This window comes from Rousettus aegyptiacus, unplaced genomic scaffold (genome assembly GCF_014176215.1).
Source record: "Rousettus aegyptiacus isolate mRouAeg1 unplaced genomic scaffold, mRouAeg1.p scaffold_m13_p_2, whole genome shotgun sequence".
In the NCBI taxonomy this organism is placed as follows: domain Eukaryota; kingdom Metazoa; phylum Chordata; class Mammalia; order Chiroptera; family Pteropodidae; genus Rousettus; species Rousettus aegyptiacus.
In genome coordinates, this window is record NW_023416295.1 from 96,134,683 (window position 1) to 96,155,694 (window position 21,012).

General features: G+C 37.7%; 1 protein-coding gene and 1 pseudogene across 3 annotated transcripts in view; one reads left to right on the top strand and one right to left on the bottom strand.

The window, feature by feature from the left end:
- TULP3 (TUB like protein 3) overlaps positions 1–21,012 on the top strand; it is a 64,870-nt gene that overhangs the window by 14,129 nt on the left and 29,729 nt on the right. The window lies entirely within an intron of this gene.
- Positions 2,994–3,136, bottom strand: LOC118614415 (annotated as a pseudogene).

A 21,012-nucleotide genomic window follows, 5' to 3' on the forward strand; every position in this document is an offset into this window, starting at 1 on the left:
AGATTTGTTGAAATAACCATTGAATGGTCTTGGCACCCTTGACTATATATGTGAGGGTTTATTTCTGGGCTCTCCATTCCATTGGTCTGTATGTCTGTCTTTATGCCATTATCACAGTGTTTTGATTACTGTAGCTTTGTGCAGTAAGTTTTGAAATCAGGAAGTATGAGTCCTCCAGTTTCATTCTTTTTCAGTTTTTTTTTTTTTTTTTTTTGGCTATTTGAGATCTTGAGATTGCATATGACCTTTAAGTTGGGTTTTTCAATTACTGCCAAAACATCATTGAGATTTTGATAGGGATTGTATTGAATCTTTGGGTTGCTTTGGGTAATATTGAATTTTAACAATATCAAGTCTTCCAATCCATGACCCCATATGGTGTGCGTTTCCATTTACTTATGTCTTCTTCAATTTCTTTCAGCAGTGTTGTGTAGTTTTCATTGTATAAGTCATTTACCCGAATTCCTAAGTATATTCTTTTTAATTGTAAATGGAATTATTTTGTAATTTCCTTTTCAAATTGTTTATTGTTTTTATATAGAAATGCAACTGATTTTTGTATGTTGGCTTTATATCCTGGTACTTTGTTGAATTAATTTTTAGATCTAACAGCTTTTTGTGGTACCTTTGGTATTTTCTACGTATAATATATCATCTGCAAACATAATTTTATTTCTTCCTTTACAATTTGGGTGCCTTTTCTTTCTTTTTCTTGCCTAATTACTGTGGCTAGAAAGTGAAAATGGACATCCTCGCTTTGTTCCTAATCTAGCAGAAACACTTGTCTTTTACCATTGCGTGTGATGTTTGCTGTGGATTTTCATACATGGTTTTTATTATGTGGAGGTAGTTTCCTTCCCTTCCTATTTCATGGAGTATTTTTATGAAGGCACGATGACTTTTGTCACATACTTTTTCTTCATTAATTGAGATGATCATTTGTTTTTTTTCTGTCATTTTGTTGATGTCTACCTATTACTTTACAAGATGCAGGTTGACATAAAGGGAAAGATTGTGGACTTTGGTTTTGGACATATTTGTGTAAAAATTTGGCTTTGTTTTTTCTAATTTATGTGACCTTAAGTTTGGCTCAGTGTTTCTTGATCTCTTGGAGCCACTTTTGTATCTATAAAATAAAGAAAATGATGCCAACTTTACATGGTTCATATGAAGAGTAAATAAGATTTTTTTTGTATAAAGCCCTTAACACGCTCCCTAGCACATTGTAGAACCCTTTCTTTCTCTTTCCCCCATGACATGTGTTTATTGTTATTGTTGTTATTGTCTATTATTTCTTTTGTTATTTTTTTTATAATTGGCATCGTTTAGATTCATATTAATCTTACAATTTTTAAAATATTTATTTTAAGGATAATGTAAAGAAACTTGTAGTAGTCTTAAGGAGGACCAAAATAGATACTTAAATAAATGAAAAAATATTTTTAAAGGAAAAATATCTGTGGTACTAGGATAGATGTGGTTCAGGGGTAACTAAATTATGAGAATTTATTCTGAAATTATTCTGTATATCAAACAAAGGATTTAAATTAGCAAGAGAGACTTTGGAATTAACTTATTTTTTCATGCCTTTAAACGGGTTAAACAGGTTATCTAAATGTGGACTACTAAGAAAGATAATTTTCACTTTATGTCTGATTAGCAAAGCACTGCTGATGGGAGTTTGTTTGGAAAGCCCTTTGTCATTAAAACTATCACATACCCTTTGACCAGTCTTCTTGTTCCAAAAAGGATTTAAGGGCATTCCGTGACCTTAGTAATTCCATTTCTGGGAATCTACATCAAGAAAAATCTTTGAAATGCAGATACAGATTTTGTTTAAATTTATTCATTTATTGTTGAGGTATAATCTATATATAGTGAAATACACAGATTTTAAGTCTACAGCTCAATGAATATTTTACATATATATACAAATGTATGTATCCCTACGATATAGTTATAGAATATTTCCATCACCCAGAAAGTTCCCTTGTGCCTCTTTCCACGTTATTGGCTTCCTGCCCCACTGTCAAAGATAACCACTATTCAGACCTCTATCACCAGACTTTTGACAGTTCTTGAACTTGATATAAGTGAAACCATACAGAATATACTCTTTTATCTAAGGCCGTTTTCAATAAGCATAATGTTTTTGAGATTCAATCTTGTTTTTGGTTTGTTCTTTTTTATTGTTAATTAGTATTCCATTGCATGAACATACCACAATTTGTTTACCTGGTCTCTTGTTCATAGACTTGTGATTCCAGTTTTTGTCTGTTATGAACATTCTTGTTTAAGTCTTTTTGTGGTCATATATACCAATTCCTCTTGGGTACATCTCTGCAATTCTTTTGTTATTAAAATTAGCAACAACATAAATATCTAACAATGGGAATAGATTATTATGGCTAAAATATTATGCAGCCGTGAAAATTGTGCTTACGAAAATGAAGGGAGAAGTTTATAATATATGGAAAGAAGAATGCATAATTATTGTGTAGCATATTTTTTAAAATTTTTAAAAATAATGGGAATAAATTACTTTTCTAATAGAATAAGGATTTCCTTATGAATGAAGGTTAATGTACTTAAGATACTGTAAACTTTGATTATGTGGGTGGTAGAAAGTAGTCAGGTTGAACTTCTTTTGTATCTTTGCTTATATAACTTTCTAGATTTGAATTCCAGATTTTCCCAGTTGTAGATCAGTTATGTGTATCAGGTGAAATAGTTATTTATTATATGGTAAAATATTCCTCTTCCTTAGTAATTAAAACTGTGCAAATTAAACAACCTTAAGTTACTTTAGTACAGCAGTAAACTAACAGAAATAACATCCCAAATTGTCTAGAGCATAGAGGAAAAGGTTATTAACTTGTTGTTAGCAATATAAATTTGTAAAATTCTATGTTGGAGGAAAACAGTTTTGAAGAATTACATATAAGGAACCACAATAGTATATAGTTCATATTTTTGACTTGAGTCGTCAGTGGCGACACTTAGACAGGCGTAGACCCGGGAGGCGCAAGTGCGTTCAGAGTGTTGATGATCAATGTGTCCTGCAATTCACATTAATTCTCACAGCTAGCTGTGTTCTTTATTGACGCACTAACCTAGAGATCCACCGCTAAGAGTCATAAGCGGCAGACACTCAGACGGGAGTATAGTTTTTGACTTGAAAATCCCACTTTGAAGAATAAAGATACTCATTGCTATTCTCTAATACCAAAAAAAGAAGAAAAAAGTTTCACATTTAACAGAGGGAAAAATAGGCGAGTATATCTTATCAGTAGGATAGAGCACTTTAACCATTAAAACATATGTATATGAATTTTGTCAATTAAAGGAAATATATCTATGTATATAATTGAAAAAATAGATCAAAATGAGTTTTTGCAGTGTTCACAGCAGATCTTTACATGTTGAATTCATAGCACATTTTAAAAAAGTCATTTTAACTGTATGATAACTTTAAAAATTAATAACAGCAAACTCACATGGAGGAAAAAGATACAAATCTATAATAACAAGGATCAGAAATTAATTCATTGTAATGTGAGAGGTTGTAGCATATTGGGATTTTTTTCTCTAAAGTTTTTAAAATTTTTTTTAAAAGATTAGCTGTGTGTGTACACGCACATTTGTAGTGAGTGTCTGTGTGCTAAATCACATTGAATAATATAGTTTTTACTGTTTCATTGTCAACAATTTTTGAATGTCACAGCTTGAGTGAGTAGGAAACCGATATAAACGTAACATCAGAATATTCAGGATAAGTATAATTTATATATATGATTATAATATAGTATAATATAAATACAATTTAGAAATGTTCAAAGCACCAAGGTAGAGCAGAGGAAATTATTATGGAGAAATTGAGTACCTTTTCATAGAGAAAGTGATAATTGAATTAACGTGTGTGTGTGTGTGTGTGTGTGTGTGTGCATGTGTGTGCGTGCACACATGCATATGCATTTATCCTTGGGCTTCTTTGAGCTTCTGAATCTGTGAAGTTATGTCATTTGCCAAACTTGGGAATATTTCAGTGATTACTTTAATTACACATATATTAAACTTTTTGATATTGTCTGGAGGTTCATATTGTCCCCTAGGTTACTGAATCTCTGTTATGTTTTAGAAAATAGTTTTTCTCTCTGTTGTTCTTCAGATCCGATAATTTTTATTGATTTTTTCCTGTTTCTTTGTATATAGAGTAATTGTGTTACGGACATTATGAATGGATACATTGTAAAGACTGTGGATTCTGTTATATTCCTGTGAAGATGGTTGATTTTTGTTTGTATAAAGAGTCAGATCACTTATATGAACTCTAACTTCAAACTTAGTTTGAAGTTAGAAATCTCAGTTTGCTCCTTTTAGTCTTATCAGCACTGCTTGGAGTCTTGTTTTGTGTGTGGTTGGTTCAGAGGTCAACCAGATAATTGGGCAGAGTTTATAGTTTGGATACTGGAGATAAAGATTTGGGGGTTACAGTCATGGAAGAAGATTAGGTGACATAGGAAGGACATATAGATGAGCATGTGTCTAATCCTGACTGCAATAACCCTGACCGGAGGAGAATGAAAAATAAAGGAGTGTTAAGTATTGTGAAGTCTGAGGCTAATTCTAATTCTTGTACCCTTGGTGGCTAACTCAGTGCCTGATAGAACATGCTTAGTATTTGCCGAATGAATGTAATGAAAGGAGATTGAGTGCAGATAAGTAAGACTAGAAACAAGGAGTTTTTGAGAAAACAAGGGAGGAAAGAACTTCAGTAAGAACCTAGTAGTTATTCTTGTCAGATACATCAGAGAAGTCAATCTGGAATGCAGAATGCAAACAAGCTATTATTTTTGGCTGTTAGAAAAAGAGTTGCAGGAGAATGATAAGGGAATAAGTCAGATTGCAATGTTTGAGAAGTGAATTGTAGTTGAAATGGTGACAGTGAGTGTTCACTATCCTTAAGTTACTTACTGATGATGATAAGTGGAGATAGAGTCATAGCTTTATAGATAGGTAAGGTTAAGGAAAGTTATCTTTTTAAAGAGTGATTGCCAGTGAGGTTAGAATCTACTAGAGATGGAGAAACTGAAGGTACAGGAGCAATATTCACTATTCATTCTGGGGGAGGAGAGACCAGAATCAATATACCAGTATCAGAGTTCATTTTATGGAAGAGAAATATTTCTTCCTCTGTGACAGGAAGAGATGGGGAGAGTGTGTATTTTTATGTGTAAGGTTGCAGGGGAGGATGAGAATTTGCTTCTCAAATTGACCACCTTTCCTCAGGAAAGAACTTTGTGGCCCTTCAGCCCTTTGGCCCTCTTGAGAGAGTAATTACAGAATAACTGAATTCTAATTCACATGATAAGTTTTATTCTCCAATTTACATGCTTATTTATTTTACATATTTTTGTGTCCAGCCTGATATTAGATCCTCTTTATATTCAGATATTTATAAAATGTCTGAATTGTGTGCATGGGAGCACATTTAACATAGTTTTGATATTGGAGATTTTCCATCATTATAGTTTGCAAAAGTTTAAAGTATATAGTTTGCATAGGTTTAACATTAATTGACTCTCATGCTGTAATTGGAACTGGATTGTGAATTATTTTCTTAACTCTCTTTTGTATGTGGATTTTTAAAATAGCTTTATTGAGGCATAATTGATGTATATCAAACTTAAACTGTACATGTTGATGACTATTGACATGTTAAATACCTGTGAAACTGTCACTACAGTAAAGATAATGAACCTACCCCCAGTTTCCTTCTGCCTTTTTAATGCATCTTTTTCTCATCCTTAAACACCCACTGCTTTTTGTCACTACTGATTAGTTTTGTTTCAACTAGAATTTTATGTAAATACAATCTTACCATCTGTGTTATTTTTTAATACTTAGCAGAATGATGCTGAGATTCATCCATTTTGTTGTGTGTATCAGTTTTTTCCTTTTTATTACTGAATAGTATTCCACATAAAATTTGTTCATCTATTTACCTGCTGATGGGCATTTGGGTCGTTTTCATTTTTTGGTTATTACAAACAAAGCTGCATGAACATTCATATGTGTATAGGTTTTTTTTTGTGGACACATGCTTTCATTTTTCAGGTAAATATCTAGGAGTGGAGTATCTGAATAAAATGGTAGGTATATGTTTGACATTTCAAGGAAATTGATCGTTTTTCAAAGTGGTTATACATTTTACATACAACTGCTGGTTGACCAAGGAGTATGAGAGTTTGAGTTGCTCTATATCCCCAATCAGTGCTTGATATGGTCAGTCTTAAATTTAAGCCTTTCTAGTGAATATGTACTGATATCTTACTGTGGTTGTAATATGCATGTCTTTTTTTTGTGAAATAAATGTTGAAATCTTTTGACCAATTTTTGATTGGGTTGTTTCCTTAGTAAACTGTTAGAAGTCCTTTCACTTTTAAATATAAGTCCTTTGTTAGATATGGATCTTGCAAACATTTTGACCAGTCTGTAACTTACCTTTTAATTTTCATAACGATATCTTTTGTAAAACAAAATTTTTTTATTTTGATAAAATCCAATTTTTTTATTTTTATTGATTTTTTTTTTTAGTATATGGATTTAAGTAAAAGTCATAGTCAAACCTACAATTTTTAATTTTTCTCCAGGAGAATAGGTGGTAGTCAAATCTTCAGTTAAGTATGAATAAGCGACTAGAATTAATTGAAAATTATATTGTTTTTGTAGCTATCGTCTTGAGGTAGTTCTTTTTTCCTTCATCTTTCTTATCCTACCATATTTCTAATGATTCCTTGTCACACATAGTAAGTACATTTATTTCCAATGGGTTGAGTTGAACCAAATTTTTATAAATTGTGTTTATTTCAACTTCATGCAGGTAGCTAATTACTAAAGATTTAGATTTATGAATTCCTCTGACTAAAATGAATAAATTGCTTTCCAAGTTGTCCTCTTCATCAGTCCACATTGGCATTTATTGCATTTATTCCCTTCTCTCTTCTTTCTTTACTGTAATTTCTGAAACCGAACAGTATCATTTGTTATGTTATGAAGCAATAATATCAGTAAAGGAAGTGTTTACTCAAGTTACTATTTAAAAAGCCATGGCTGCTCACAGCCTTCATTTTTTCAGAGTCTAATCCTGCTGTGTTCCTGACAAGAATGGTGTTTACTCCTTCCAGTACCACAGAAGGAGCCTGTTCGGCCCCCTGTAACATTGGCTAAATTGCAGTTAAGTGCTGATTACAGCATCTTAATACTTGGCACAGTGCAGGAGGCAGCAAGAATCACTCTCTTACTGTCTAGTAGCAATGGATTGTGTGTAATAGGCAGCTAGAAAAATTTTTTTTTCGCAGGCTAAGAACTCAACAAGAAAGTTGAGAGTGTAGAATAATCGTAGAATCTAGATGATTGGATGGGAGACCACCTAGGAAGACCAGGTGCTCTAGGCCTAAAAAATAAAATAAAAAATAAGGGATCGTAAACTGACAAGGTACTTGTAGGCTGTGAGGTCAACCAAGGGTTGCCTCACCTAAAAAAGAAAAAAAGAGAGAATCTAGAGAGTTGAGACATTATTAAATCCTTTAAACTGTTTGGCAGCATCATCTGTTAGGTACTGAGTTAAATGAATAATACGTTAAAGTAGGCTCTAAGTTTCTCAGAATTTGAGCTTGGGCAATTTTTAAAATTGTCTCATCTCCATTCCTTAGAAATACTGTATATGTAATTTAGGTGCTAGGTTAAAGGGCATATGGGTTTTTAAGTGTACTCAGTCTCTGACTATGAAATAGACATTAAGCAAAATGTCTGTTTTCCCCCCTCTAATTTCTTATTTTGAAAAAATTAAAATATGCTGAAAAGTTGCAAGAAAAGTACAATTGAGAACCTATGCCCTTTACCTAGATTCATTGCTTATTAACATTACTTTTAAGTATCTCAGTTAAAAAAATATTTTAGATTTACAGAAAAATTGTAGAAATAGAAGAGCATTCTGGTACATCCTTCACCAATCTTTCCCTAATGTTAATCTCTTAACCATAGTTACTGAATCAATATTAATTTCCTGATTTTAATTACTCTATTTTGATAACTGTAGAGTTAATATTGATTCAGTACTTTTAATATTGATTCAGCACTATTAATTCAAAGGTCTTATTTGAATTTTGCCAGTTTTCCCACTAATGTCTCTTTTCTAGTCCCGGATCCAAATACAGCATCTACGTAGGTTTAGTTGTCCTGTCTTTTTAGTCTTCTCCAACATGAATAGTTTCTTAGTCTTTTTTTTTTTTTTTTTTTTTTGCCTTTCCTAGCCTTGACATTTTAAAGAGTACTGGCCAGTTATTTGTAGAATGTTCCTCAGTTTGAGTTTGTCTGGTGTTTCCTCATGATTAAGTTAAGATTATGTGTTTTTGGCAAGAGTGCCACGGCCATGGTGCTGTGCCCTTCTCAGTGCCTCATGTCAGGAGAAACATGATGTAGTTATGTCTTGTTACTGGCGATGCTAATCTTAATCACTCAGTTAGGGTGCTGCCTCCCAGGTTTCTCCACTTTGAAGTTACCTTTTCCCCTTTGTAGTCAGTAATTATCTTGTGAGCAGATACTTTGAGACACAGCAAATAACCTGTTTCTCACCCACTAATTTTAGCATCTCTTGATGGTTCTTGCCTGTAACAATTATTACTGTGGTGTTATTTCAAATACATAAAAATTGACAGAGGGCTCTAGCGGAAGATGGAGAATCAGGTAAAAGCAGGATTTGTCTCCTCCCAGGTCCGCATTGAAAATACAACCAAATTATAAAATAATCAACGTGGAGAATTACCTGAGGTCTAGTTGATCGTAACACGTGTAATCTGATAGTAGGAGGGACAAAGGTGGAACCCACACCTGTGGGTGAGGAGGCTCACCAGCAGGGAGAACGAGGTTGCAGAGGCTCCCTTGAAGGGGAAGGGTGTCCTAGGCTCATCTGGGGCCTCCCCAGCCCAAGGAAGAGGAGATTTCAATAATTCTGACTGTGAAAACCAGAGGAGATTCTGGCCAGCAAGGTGAGACGGAAGGACCCACACAAGGCTTTCTGACCTGCAGACACTCACCTGGGACACTGGCGATGGGTCAGAGGCTCACAGGAGATTCATGTGGAGAAAGTCTCCATTACCTAGTGCCTAGTCCGGCACTCCATACATGTAATCTGCAGACCACGCCAGCTTGACTTGCAGATCCCTCGCACAGGGCCATTAGGAAGCCCTGGCCTGAGGAGATCAGTCTGCCCCACCCAACCTGCAAAGTGCCGGGGCCTTTGTAGCTGAATGGCTGCCATGCCCTGTGCAGATTCAGGGCCAAGCATTCCCAGCCAGCGGCCAGAGCTGTGAGCCTCATTTCCGAGACAGGGTCAGGCAGATCATGCTGCCAATATGAACTTGGGCAGATCTTGGGCATCTGTGGGCGAGTCCCAGACAGCAGCTGGTCTTGCTGTGATCTGGGACTGGGGAACACTCGAATGGTTACTAAAGTTGCAGCGAGACTGAGGCTGTATTGATCTGATTGCCATTTTCTCTCAGAGACCCACCCCACCCTACCCACGAATTGCCCCAAGCAGCTCATTGACAGTGGACTGCCACAGCCCTGCCCCTCCGCCCCCCTGATCGCCCAGTCCACACCGGCAACAAACTTTGGCTGGCACAGGGTGGGCACTACAGGGAAATCAGTGGCAAGGGGAAAGGCAGGTAGACCTTTGCTGCCTGCAAGAGTTGCAGTACTGTGTCCCGGGAGCACAGGGTTCTGTCTGTGGGACCGCCCTAGATGGCTGCTGGTCTCACTGAGATCTGTGACTATAGCAGGAACACCCAGGCACAGAAGTTGCGGCAAACTGAGGCTGTGTTGGCCTGACGGCGTTTGTCTGCCTGAGATCCCACTTTACGCAAGCCACAAAGGGCCTGCAGCCCGTTGACAGGCAGCCTCCCCAGCCCTGCTTGGTTCTGGGGTTGTGCAGTCAGCGCAGGCAACACACCTTGGCTAGTGCGGTGAATGCATTTTGAGGAAAACAGTTGTGGACAGACCCCTGCTTCCTATGTGAGCTGCAGTATCTCTTGAGGGTGTTGTGGCACGTTCAAATCCAAGACCCACGGAGCCAATTGAGATTAATTATTAGCCTTTATTAGCCGGCCAGCAACTGACTCTCCACCACGCAGGGTCAGAGAATCAGCCCCGAGCTTCCAGAGGAGGTAGCTTATAAAGCCTAAAACCACATCAGGCAAGCAGGTTTATAGAAGCAGGAGTTAGCCATTAGTGTATCTTTGCACAGGACATCTCCTAGAACTACACCCTGGTTAAACATTAAACAAGCAGGCAGATTATAGAAGCAGAAGTTGGCCGTTATCTGGTACAAAGATATATTGTTTCTGGGGGACTCTTAAATCTTATAGCAAACAGGGCCTGGTAGACAGTTCTGTTATCTGCATCCTGGCGGTGATGATGTTTTTTTGTCTTTCCTTGGGAGCTGGCGCTTGAAGATATCACTCCCTGTCTTGTCTTTGTGACTAGCTTACTGGAGAATTTTCCACTTTTACATTCCCCACTGATTTTCAAACAGAATTCAAATCATTGATTCCCCAACCTGGAGTGGTTGATAGTTTGTTCTGAGGACCATGAGTTTTACTGCCTATACCCGTTTTCTGACATAGGCAGTTATCTAATTAATTATGCAAGGCCCAAACAGGAGGCCCTGGAAAGCTAGAATAAGGGGGCCTGTACTGGATGTCAGGAGAGTTGTTAACCAAGGGGTGTTATTAAAAAAAAAATCCTTTATACCAAGATTCTCTATGTTTAAGCCGTTCTTTTCTGTCTTGCTAGTGCCAGGCTGTCTCGTATAATTCCAGAGTGGTTAGCATAAACACAGCAAGTCTTACCTGAATCTATACAATTAAAGCAAGATCTATGCTTTATGAACACATTAGTCTTACATGTATGAATTATTATACAAGATTCTTATTTTACAGATTCTGAAACTAAGTTGTTCAAAAGGTAAATTCTGAAACTATGGTTTATATAGTAAATGAATATATCAAAACAAACAAAAACTTTATCTAAATATTTACATTTAAAAAAGATATTTAAAACTGGGAAGGGTTCTTCTCAGCGAGACTCAGGCGAGGCAGGTTGTGGCTGGGTGAGACTGAGTTAGGACTCTGGTTGCAGAGACTAATTGGTGAGTTTTTCGCCGCACTAGGTGGAGAGCCTGTAAGGACTTAAGAAGGGAGAAGTTACAAATATCTGTGAGCTTTTTTTCTTAGGTTGGGGAGAAGTGGAGGAGGTCTTCCAAACATGATTTCATAAAGTATGATCTCTTTACAGTAGGGGGTGCATCGTGCCCTTACCAGAGGGGAGGGAAGGAGGCTTACCCAGTTTTCGCCAGTTTCTAGTTTGAACTTGGTTAAAGTTTCTTTTAGGGTCCTATTTATCCTCTCTACCTGTCTTGAGCTCTGAGGCCTGTAAATGCAATGTAACTTTCAATTAATTTTTAGAACACTGGCTAAAGATTGACTGGTCTGGGCAATGAACACCAGGTCATTGTCGGACCCCAGTGTTATGGGCAGGCCAAATTGAGGCACTATTTCTGAGATTAATTTCTTTGCTACAACCTAAGCTGTTTTCTGCTTGGTAGGGAAGGCTTCAGTCCATCCTGAAGAGGTGTCAGTGAATGCAAGCAAGTACTTGAATCCGAAGGGACCTGGGCTGACCTCAGTGAAATCTAACTCCTAATGGTCCCCCCGGTGCCTGTCCACGAAGTCTCGTCTCTTGTCGTACTCCCTTGGAGGGCCCTGGATTTACTTGTGTGCAGATGTGGCACTGGGCCAATAACTCCTTGGCCATTCTTTGCAGCCCTGGAATGTAATAGTCTCTTTTCAACAGTTCAATCAACTTGGTCTCTCTTGAGTGCTCTGGTGAACCTGGGTTATGAGGTCTCCGCTCAAGGCCTCAGGTGCTACAATGCGGCTGTCCAGAAGCCTAACCCCCCCAGCAGATTCCTCTTTTCCTCTCAGCTTGTTGCTCAGTTTAACTTCACCCAGAGTGTAGGTAGGGGTGTCTGCTAGCACCCTGGGTGGTAGGGCCAGCAGAATGTCAATTGGCCCCACTGATTTTCGGGCAGCCTCCTTTGCTGTCTGATCAGCGAAGGAGTTGCCCTGTGTTACCTCAGAGCCCGAGTTCTGGCGCCCCGGGCAATGAATGATTGCTACCTTCTTTAGCAGCCAGATAGTTTCAAGGAGACCTAAAATTTCCTCCTTGTTTATAATTTCTTTTCTTCCTGAAGTCAGGAGGCCTCGTTCCTTATAGAGGGCCTCACGTATATGGGCAGTGGCAAGGGCATACCTGCTGTCTGTATAAATGTTCACAGTCTTTTCCTTTTTCACCGCAAGGCTTGGGTCACTGCTATTAGTTCGGCCCGTTGTGCCGAGGTTCAGTGGCTCAGTGCCTGTGCCCAAATAACAGTCTCATTAGTCACTACAGCTGCCCCAGCATACCTGATTCCTTCTGTGATGAAGCTGCTTCCATCTGTGAAAAGCGTGGCCTCTGGATTTGGCCAGGGGTCGTCTGTCAGGTCCGGTTGGGCGCAGGTGACCTTTTCTAGGATCTTGAGACAGTCGTGTATGGGCTGTTTGGGGTTGTCATTTGGTAGGAACTGAATGTGGGGCTTATTGTTGTAAGTAGGACTTTAGTCATTTTTTTAGTCCGGGTGATGATATTAACTTTATCTCGGTTGTTGAAGATGTGCAGGGCTACTTCAACTAGCTCAGTCAAATTCTTGTCCTTAAACCTTCCTATCCTTTGTTACTTCTTTTTCCTAATATCTGGAGCCAACTGACTGACAAAAGCAAGGTTTTATTATTTGGGTCCTCCAGGTCAATAGGGGTGTATAACCGGAAAGACTCTTAAGAGTCATTCTGGAAATACCGCTGGCGATTCATCCTTGGCCTGGATGACTTCGCTTACCTTAGAAAGGTTAGTAGGTTTTCTGGCGGCAGACCGGAGGCCCTGGAGCAGAAGCTGGCGATACCGATCAAGAGCTTCCTTACCTTGTTTGTTGTGGAGGTCCTGAAGCGGACGGGTGTGTGGGAGGACATGGTGGACGCGGGTGGGATTAGTGGCGGGCTGCCCCTTTGGGTCATGCACAGTCTTGGCAGCCTCTCGGAGAATCCGTTCTCGTTCCTCCGAGGCAAAAAGGACCTGGAGAAGCTGTTGACAGTCATCTCAGATGGGCCAATGGGTAAAGAAAATAGTCTCTAAAGGAGCGATTAGTCCCTGTGGTTTTTCTGAGAAAGAAGGGTTTTGATGTTTCCAGTTATACAGATCTTTCCTATTATCCAAAATTCTAATTTAATATCAAGATCACATATTTACCCAAATCATAGCTATCTAATTATTGTAATAATTTTACTGTCATGGCCCAAATCAGAGCCATGCCCTTTGTTCCTCTATAAGCCCTTTGTTTCTGAATAGTCAGGTCCATTCTTGATATTCATGACATACAACAATTTATAATAACAAAATTATGACTGATAACATTATACAGGGACATATGAATAGTAAAGATATTGACAAATTTCTAGGAACTTTATACAATTTCTGAAACACTTGTATTAGTAACATGTATTCATAAAAAGGTAACCTAAAGAAGATTAAGCATCATTTATTACTTGACAGTGCTTCCCATATAATTTGATACATTAAGTAGACTGAATTAGCTTAACATTTCTCTTTTACAAAGTGACAAAACCAAACCTTTGAGATTTTCCAGGTGTCCTTTGGGAAGTCTCAGAGTTATTTTGAAATAAAACAAAAGATCCTATTTAGATTTTATGTTGGGATATTTGTCATAATGTCACAAGGTTTGATCACTTGATTAAATAGGATCACAAGGCACTATGAAACAATACTTGGTTATCTATTTAACCAAAGTGATAATAAAAGATTTCAAAGGTAAATATGACTGTATAAAAACCTTAGCACTCTCAATGTTAAGAAGACTCAGTTTTTTTTTTAAGTAATCGAAAACATAATAAAGACTATAAAGCACAATAATTTATTTTGATAAGATATAGAATCTTTGTTTCCTAAGTGTATTGCTCACAGGTAAAGAAAAATCTTTTACAATCTCTTATTAGGAATAGACCAATAATCTAAACTCTAGCTTTGTGTCAGTACACTGTCGATATTAAAGTTTATTTTAAAACCTTATGATAAATACGTTTAATTTTAGCCAACTTGACTATATAAAATAAGATTTTCTTTTTCTCTTTTTTTTTACAACTTTTTATATTCACTTATGTTTTTGTCCTTTATTTTCCTCTTTTATGCTTCAAACGACCTTTAAATAACCTGAAACTGTTTTTGGATAAAATTACTCACTTTTTCTTAAAAACACATCCTTCATATCTCAAAACATATTTTATTTTCCTTGCATACTTTGCATACAGAATTTTTTCCTTTACTTGTATTATTTTTAATAATTCATTTACATATACTAGAATTTATAACTCTTAGTAGCCTTAATTTCTAGAGAAAACAATGAAGTAGGCAATTGTAAACTGTGTTTTATATATTAGCATTCAATAGATTAGCAAATTTATGAATATACCAATTTTATAATTTTTAAAGGCATATATTTTTTATAGTACAGTTTTTCAAAAATTGTAAAAATATGGTAAAAGAATATGTTTCAGTATATTTTTCCTATTTGGAAATGCTCTAGAGAGACAACGAATATCTATTATTAAACGTAACTAAGTATTTTGCCAAAACGATTTTTGAAAGTATTTTTAAAAATCAAGACTTATTTATAAGCTTCTAGGTTGAATTTATAATTTTATAATCTTAAACAACTAGTAGAAATAGCATAAACTTATTTGACTAATAGACACAGGTAGAATAAAATTGTGTGTCTGACAACTTGGAGACATACCTATTTTTACTTAACCTACAATGTTAAACTATCCTTATTATTAAGTATTATCTCAGATCATGTAGACTTGATAAAACAAAACAACACATTTGGAGTAGTTTCTATTCTGATAATTTTAGGAAGACTTAATTTATCTATAAGTGCTTATTTCTTTCTAAACCAATTTAGGCAGAGCTCTTTTACAGATTTATTTTCCTATATAAATAAATTCTAACCTAAACTGAAGAACTGGTTAGAAAGGAGACTTTATTATTTAGAATTCTGCTTTATAGATATTTTGTGAGCCTTTAATCAAATTTATGTTTAGTCACTCCTTAGACCCAAATCTCCAATACAAATGTACATTCATCCCTTCACTACCTTTCAATGACATCTTCGCTTTTAATCCCTATTTATATAACCATTTTCCTACTGCTCTTCCCCACTGTGATCTAAAATATAAAGAAGGATTAGCCTAACAGGCCCTTATTAGCTTCTTCAACTCTTGTATTTTCAATATCTAAAACAAACTCACTTCTAGCACTGGGTAAATTATTTAAACTTCCTGTACCTCAGTTTCTTCATCTGCAAAACAAGAATAAAAAAGCACCTTACCACTATGCATCAGGCACATGACAGGTGCTGACCCACTGAACGAAAGACCGTTGTCAAAAGTTAAATGCCGCAGCAACGCAGAGCACCTAGCACACTGCTAGGGCACTGAAAGTGCACATCAATTGGAAGTCACTGCCATCAAAATCTTCAGTGCATCCCCACTGCCCACAAATTCCAATTTAAACCTTTCTGTACTGTTTTAAAAGAAGCCTGTGATTACTGTAGATAATATTCTGCACCTGAAAGCCTGTTTGCAGGTCAAGTGACCCCTCTGATGGCCACTCTGTTCCAAACATGGGCCAATCTAACTGGCAGAACCTCTGGAGATCGAAGGGGGTGACGCGGGATCTATAACCTTGGGACCGCTGCCTGAAGTCTTTGAAATTATTGAGGAGACACTGCAGAGGAGTGGGTCTGGAAGAAGCTTGACCCGTGGCGGTCAGAACAGCGGTGAAAGAAAATATGATACCTGTAAAAGTTAAATAAGTTAGACAAAGAGCCACGCTTTGCCCGGGAGACCAGTCTGGTGAGGCAGCGGCAGCTAAGCCGAGGGAGAAAAGAAGGATTAATAGACCTATGAGGATAAGAAGAAGGATAAAGACAAAGACGTGTGACATTCAGAGAGAGACTACGAATTCAAGAAACAGACACTAAAGAGACAGAGATGATGGACCAACACAAGACAGGCGCCGGTACAACCAGAAGCAGGACAAAACCAACCAGGTCAGGATCTGACGTCTCAGTCCTTGACCAGATTAGGGAAGTTATGCCGCGTGCAGCCTTCCACTAGTTCCCAAGGCCCACAGGTCCAAGCGCAGCCTTACTCACCGGTGACGCTGCTCCAGGTGGCTCGTGCCCAATTGTTACGGAATTGAACTTTTTGTCCACCTGACGCCCTGGGCGTCTGGGGCTGAGGAACGTCTCTCAGCGGCTGTCCCCTGGGCAGGGCAGGTCCTCACGCAAGGTGGCCGGGGTCGCAGGTCTTAGAGATGCTCTCCTTTTCCTTCAGGGGAGAATATCACTGGGGCCTCCCAAATGTTGTGGCACATTCAAATCCAAGACCCACGGAGCCAATTGAGATTAATTATGAGTATTTATTAGCCAGCCAGCAACTGACTCTCCACCACGCAGGGTCAGAGAATCAGCCCCAAGCTTCCAGAGGAGGTAGCTTATAAAGCCTAAAACCACATCAGGCAAACAGGTTTACAGAAGTAGGAGTTAGCCATTAGTGTATCTTTGCACAGGACATCTCTTAGAACTACACCCTGGTTAAACATTAAACAAGCAGGCAGATTATAGAAGCAGAAGTTGGCCGTTATCTGGTACAAAGATATATTGTTTCTGGGGGACTCTTAAATCTTATAGCAAACAGGGCCTGGTAGACAGTTCTGTTATCTGCATCCTGGCGGTGATGATGTTTTTTTGTCTTTCCTTGGGAGCTGGCGCTTGAAGATATCACTCCCTGTCTTGTCTTTGTGACTAGCTTACTAGAGAATTTTCCACTTTTACAAGGGGATTACAGGGGTCTGTATTGACCTGATGGGCCTTGACTCCCTGAGATCCTGCCCCAACCAATACACAAAGTGCCCACTGCATGTTGATAGGCAGCTGCCCCTGCTCTGGGGTAGCGCATTCAAGGCCCAAGGTGGGCAGCAGCTGACCTTACTACGAGTGTAAACTTTTACAGGGAGCCATAGAGACAGCGTTGACACGTAAACTGACACTGCAGTGGCAGAGGGAAATTTACTCAATAGACCCTGGGGTCCCTGCACCACCCAACATGCCTATCGCCCAGAGTTTCATCCAGTTTTAGAGACCTACAGGCAACTGACTAGCAGTATCAGGCCTTGGGGAGCACTGGACCCTCTGCTAAACTGCCATCGGTCAGGGAGGGGGGATAACCGACTGCTGCCTACAGCACTGTCTCTTCACGTACCTGTAGATCCAACATAGGCAGCAACCATCAGCAGATCTCTCTGTAGTTCCCACTGGGTAGCCTGGAGCAACCAAAAGCAGCTGACCTTGCCCTACGGGGTAGTCCCTCCCAAGGGGCCACAAAACCAACGCATCCAGAAGCTGGCACCAGACCACAACGAGCAACTCCTTACTAGTCCCATTAGCGGAACACACAAAGGGTGGTTGCAGCAAGTACACAAGCCTGCTTGGGCAAATCCCACTCAGTGGGGTTGGCCCCCACACAGAAATTCTTACCCTGAAGGTGCAGCCAGTTCCCACAATTAGTCAGTCTGAGCATTAATCCATCCACTGATCTACTAACAAAAATAAAGTCTTGGCGACAACAGAAGGTCACACATAACCCACACAAAAATCATATCCAGAGTCCCTGGCGTAAGGGATTAGGGAGAGTGTGCCACTAGGCCACACATTAGGCCACGTTAGGCTGTCTGGCCAAGGCTGAGCAACGAAGCAAATATTCCTGACACATAGAAGCAAACACACAGAACCTAATAAGATGAGAACACAAAGAAACATGCCACAAATGAAAGAAAAGATTAATCTCCAGAAAATAAGCTAAATGCAATGGAGGCAAGTAACTTACTAGAGACAGTTCAAAATAATGATTACAACGATGTTCAACAAACTTAGGGGGAGAACGAATGAACACAATGAGAACCTCGACAGAGAGATATCATACAAAAGGACATAGAAACCATAAAAAATAACCAGACAGAAATGGAGAATACAATAACTGAAATAATAAATATACCGTATTCAACAGTAGATTGGACAAAGCAGAAGATCGAATCAGCAAACTAGAAGACAACTTAGCAGAATACACCTAATCAGAACAACAAAAAGGAATTAAAAAAAAAAATAAGATAGTTTAAGAGACCTCTGGGACAACATGAAGCATAACAATATTTAGATTATAGGAGTACCTGAAGGGGAAGAGAGAGAGCAAGGGATTGAGACTCTATTTGAAGAAATATGACAGAAAACTTCCCTAACCTGGCAAAGGAATTAGACATACAAGTTCAGGAAGCACAAAGAGTCCAAACAAGAAGAATTTAAACAAACCTACACCAAGACACATCATAATTAAAATGCCAAAGGTCAAAGACAGAATCTTGAAAGCAGCAAGAGAAAGGAATCTAGTTACTAACAGGGGTACCCCCCAATAAGAATGTCTGCTGACTTTTCAGTGGAAACCATTGCAGGCTAGAAGGGAATGACAAGAAATATTCAAAGTTATGAAAAACAAGAATCTATAACGATAGTACTCTACCCAGCAAGGTGTTTGATTAAAATGGAAGGTGAGATTAAGAGCTTCCCAAACAGGAAAAAGCTTAAGGAATTCATCATTAACAAGCCAGTATTACAAAAAATATTAAAGAGATGTCTGTAAACAGAAGGGGCAAAAAAGAAAATAGAAATAACAAATATGAATAATAAAATGGCAGTAACTATGTACCTATCAGTAATCTCTTTAAGTGGAAATGGAGTAAATGCTCCAATCAAAAGACATAGGGTAGCTGAATGGATAAGAAAACGAGACCCATGCGTATGCCGTCTATAAGAGACCCACTTCAGATCAAATGCCATTCACAGACTGAAAGTAAAGGGATGGAAAAAGATATTTTACATAAATGCAAATGGAAAAAAAGCCAGGATAGCAATACTTATATCAGATAAAATAAACTTTAAAACAAAGTCTATAATAAGAGACAAAGAAGGGCATTACATAATGATAAAGGGATCGATCTATCAAGAGGACATAACCCTGGTAAACATATACACACCCAACGTAGGAGCAACTACATACATAAAGCAATAATTGACTGACATAAAAAGAGAGATCAACAGTAATACACTCATAGTAGGAGACTTTAACACCCCAGTGACACCAATGGACAGATCTTCCAGGCAAAGAATCAATAAGGAAACAATGGGCCTAAAAGACACACTGAACCATATAGATTTAATAGATATTTTCAAAGCATTTTACTACAAGGCAGCAAAATATATATTCTTCTCAACATTTTCCAGGAGAGATGACATGTTAGGACATAAAACAAGTCTCAATAAATTTAAGAAGATTGAAATCATGTCAGCCATCTTCTCTGATCACAATGGTATGAAACTAGAAATCAACTTCAAGAAAAACTGGAAAATATACAAACACATGGAGGCTAAATAACATTCTCGTAAACAACAAAGGGGTTATTGATGAGATCAAGGAAGAAATCAAAAGATACCTAGAGACAAATGAAAATGAAAACACAACAACATAAAATATATGGGACACAGCAAAGGCAGTCCTAAGAGGGAAATTCATAGCAATATGGGTCTACTTCAAGAAATAAGAAAAAGCTCAAATAAACAATCTAATGTTACACTTAAAAGAACTAGAAAAAGAACAGCAAACAAAGCCCAATGTGAATAGAAGGAAAGAAATAATAAAAATCAGAACGGAAATAAAATAGAGTCTAGAAAAACAATTCAAAACATTAATGAAACAAGAGCTGGTTCTTTGAAAGGATAAACAAAATTGACAGACCTTTAGCCAGACTCATCAAGGAATAAAGAGAGGGAACTCAAATCAATTAAATCAGAAATGAAAGAGGAGAAATAACCATGGACTTCACAGAAATACAATGGATGATAAGCAAGTACTATGAGCAGTTATGTGCCAACAAATTGGACAATCTGGAAGAAATGGACACATTCCTAGAAACATACAATCTCCCAAGACTGAGTCAAGAAGAAACAGAAAATCTGAACCGACCAATTACCACCAATGAAATAAAATCAGTAATCAAAAACCTCCCAAAAAACAAAATTCCTGGACCAGATGGCTTCATAGGCAAATTTTACCAAACATTCAAAGAAGAATTATCACCTATTCTTCTCAAACTATTCCAAAAAATTCAAGAAGAGGGAAGGCTCCCTAATTCCTTTTATGAGGTCACCATTACCTTGATTCCAAAACCAGACAAAGACATTACAAAAAAAGAAAACTATAGGCCAATATCTCTTATGAACATTGATGTAAAAATAAAAATCCTCAACAAAATATCAGCAAACTGAATTAAAAATATCATACACCATGATCGAGTTGGATTTATTCCTGGGATGCAAGGATGGTACAATATCTGCAAATCAATTAATTAATGTGATATACCACATTAACAGATTGAAAGATAAAAACCATACGATCATATCAATAGATGCAGAAAAAGTGTTCGACAAAATCCAGCATCCATTTATGATAAAAACTCTCAGCAAAGTGGGAATAGAGGGAACGTACCTCAACATAATAAAGTCCACATATGACAGACCTACAGTTAACATCATACTCAATGGGGAAAGACTAAAAGCATTTTCCTTAAGATCAGGAATAAGACAAGGATGTCCACTTTCACCACTCCTCTTCAACATCGTATTAGAAGTCTTAGTCACAGCAATAAGACGAGAAAGAGAAATAAAAGGTACCT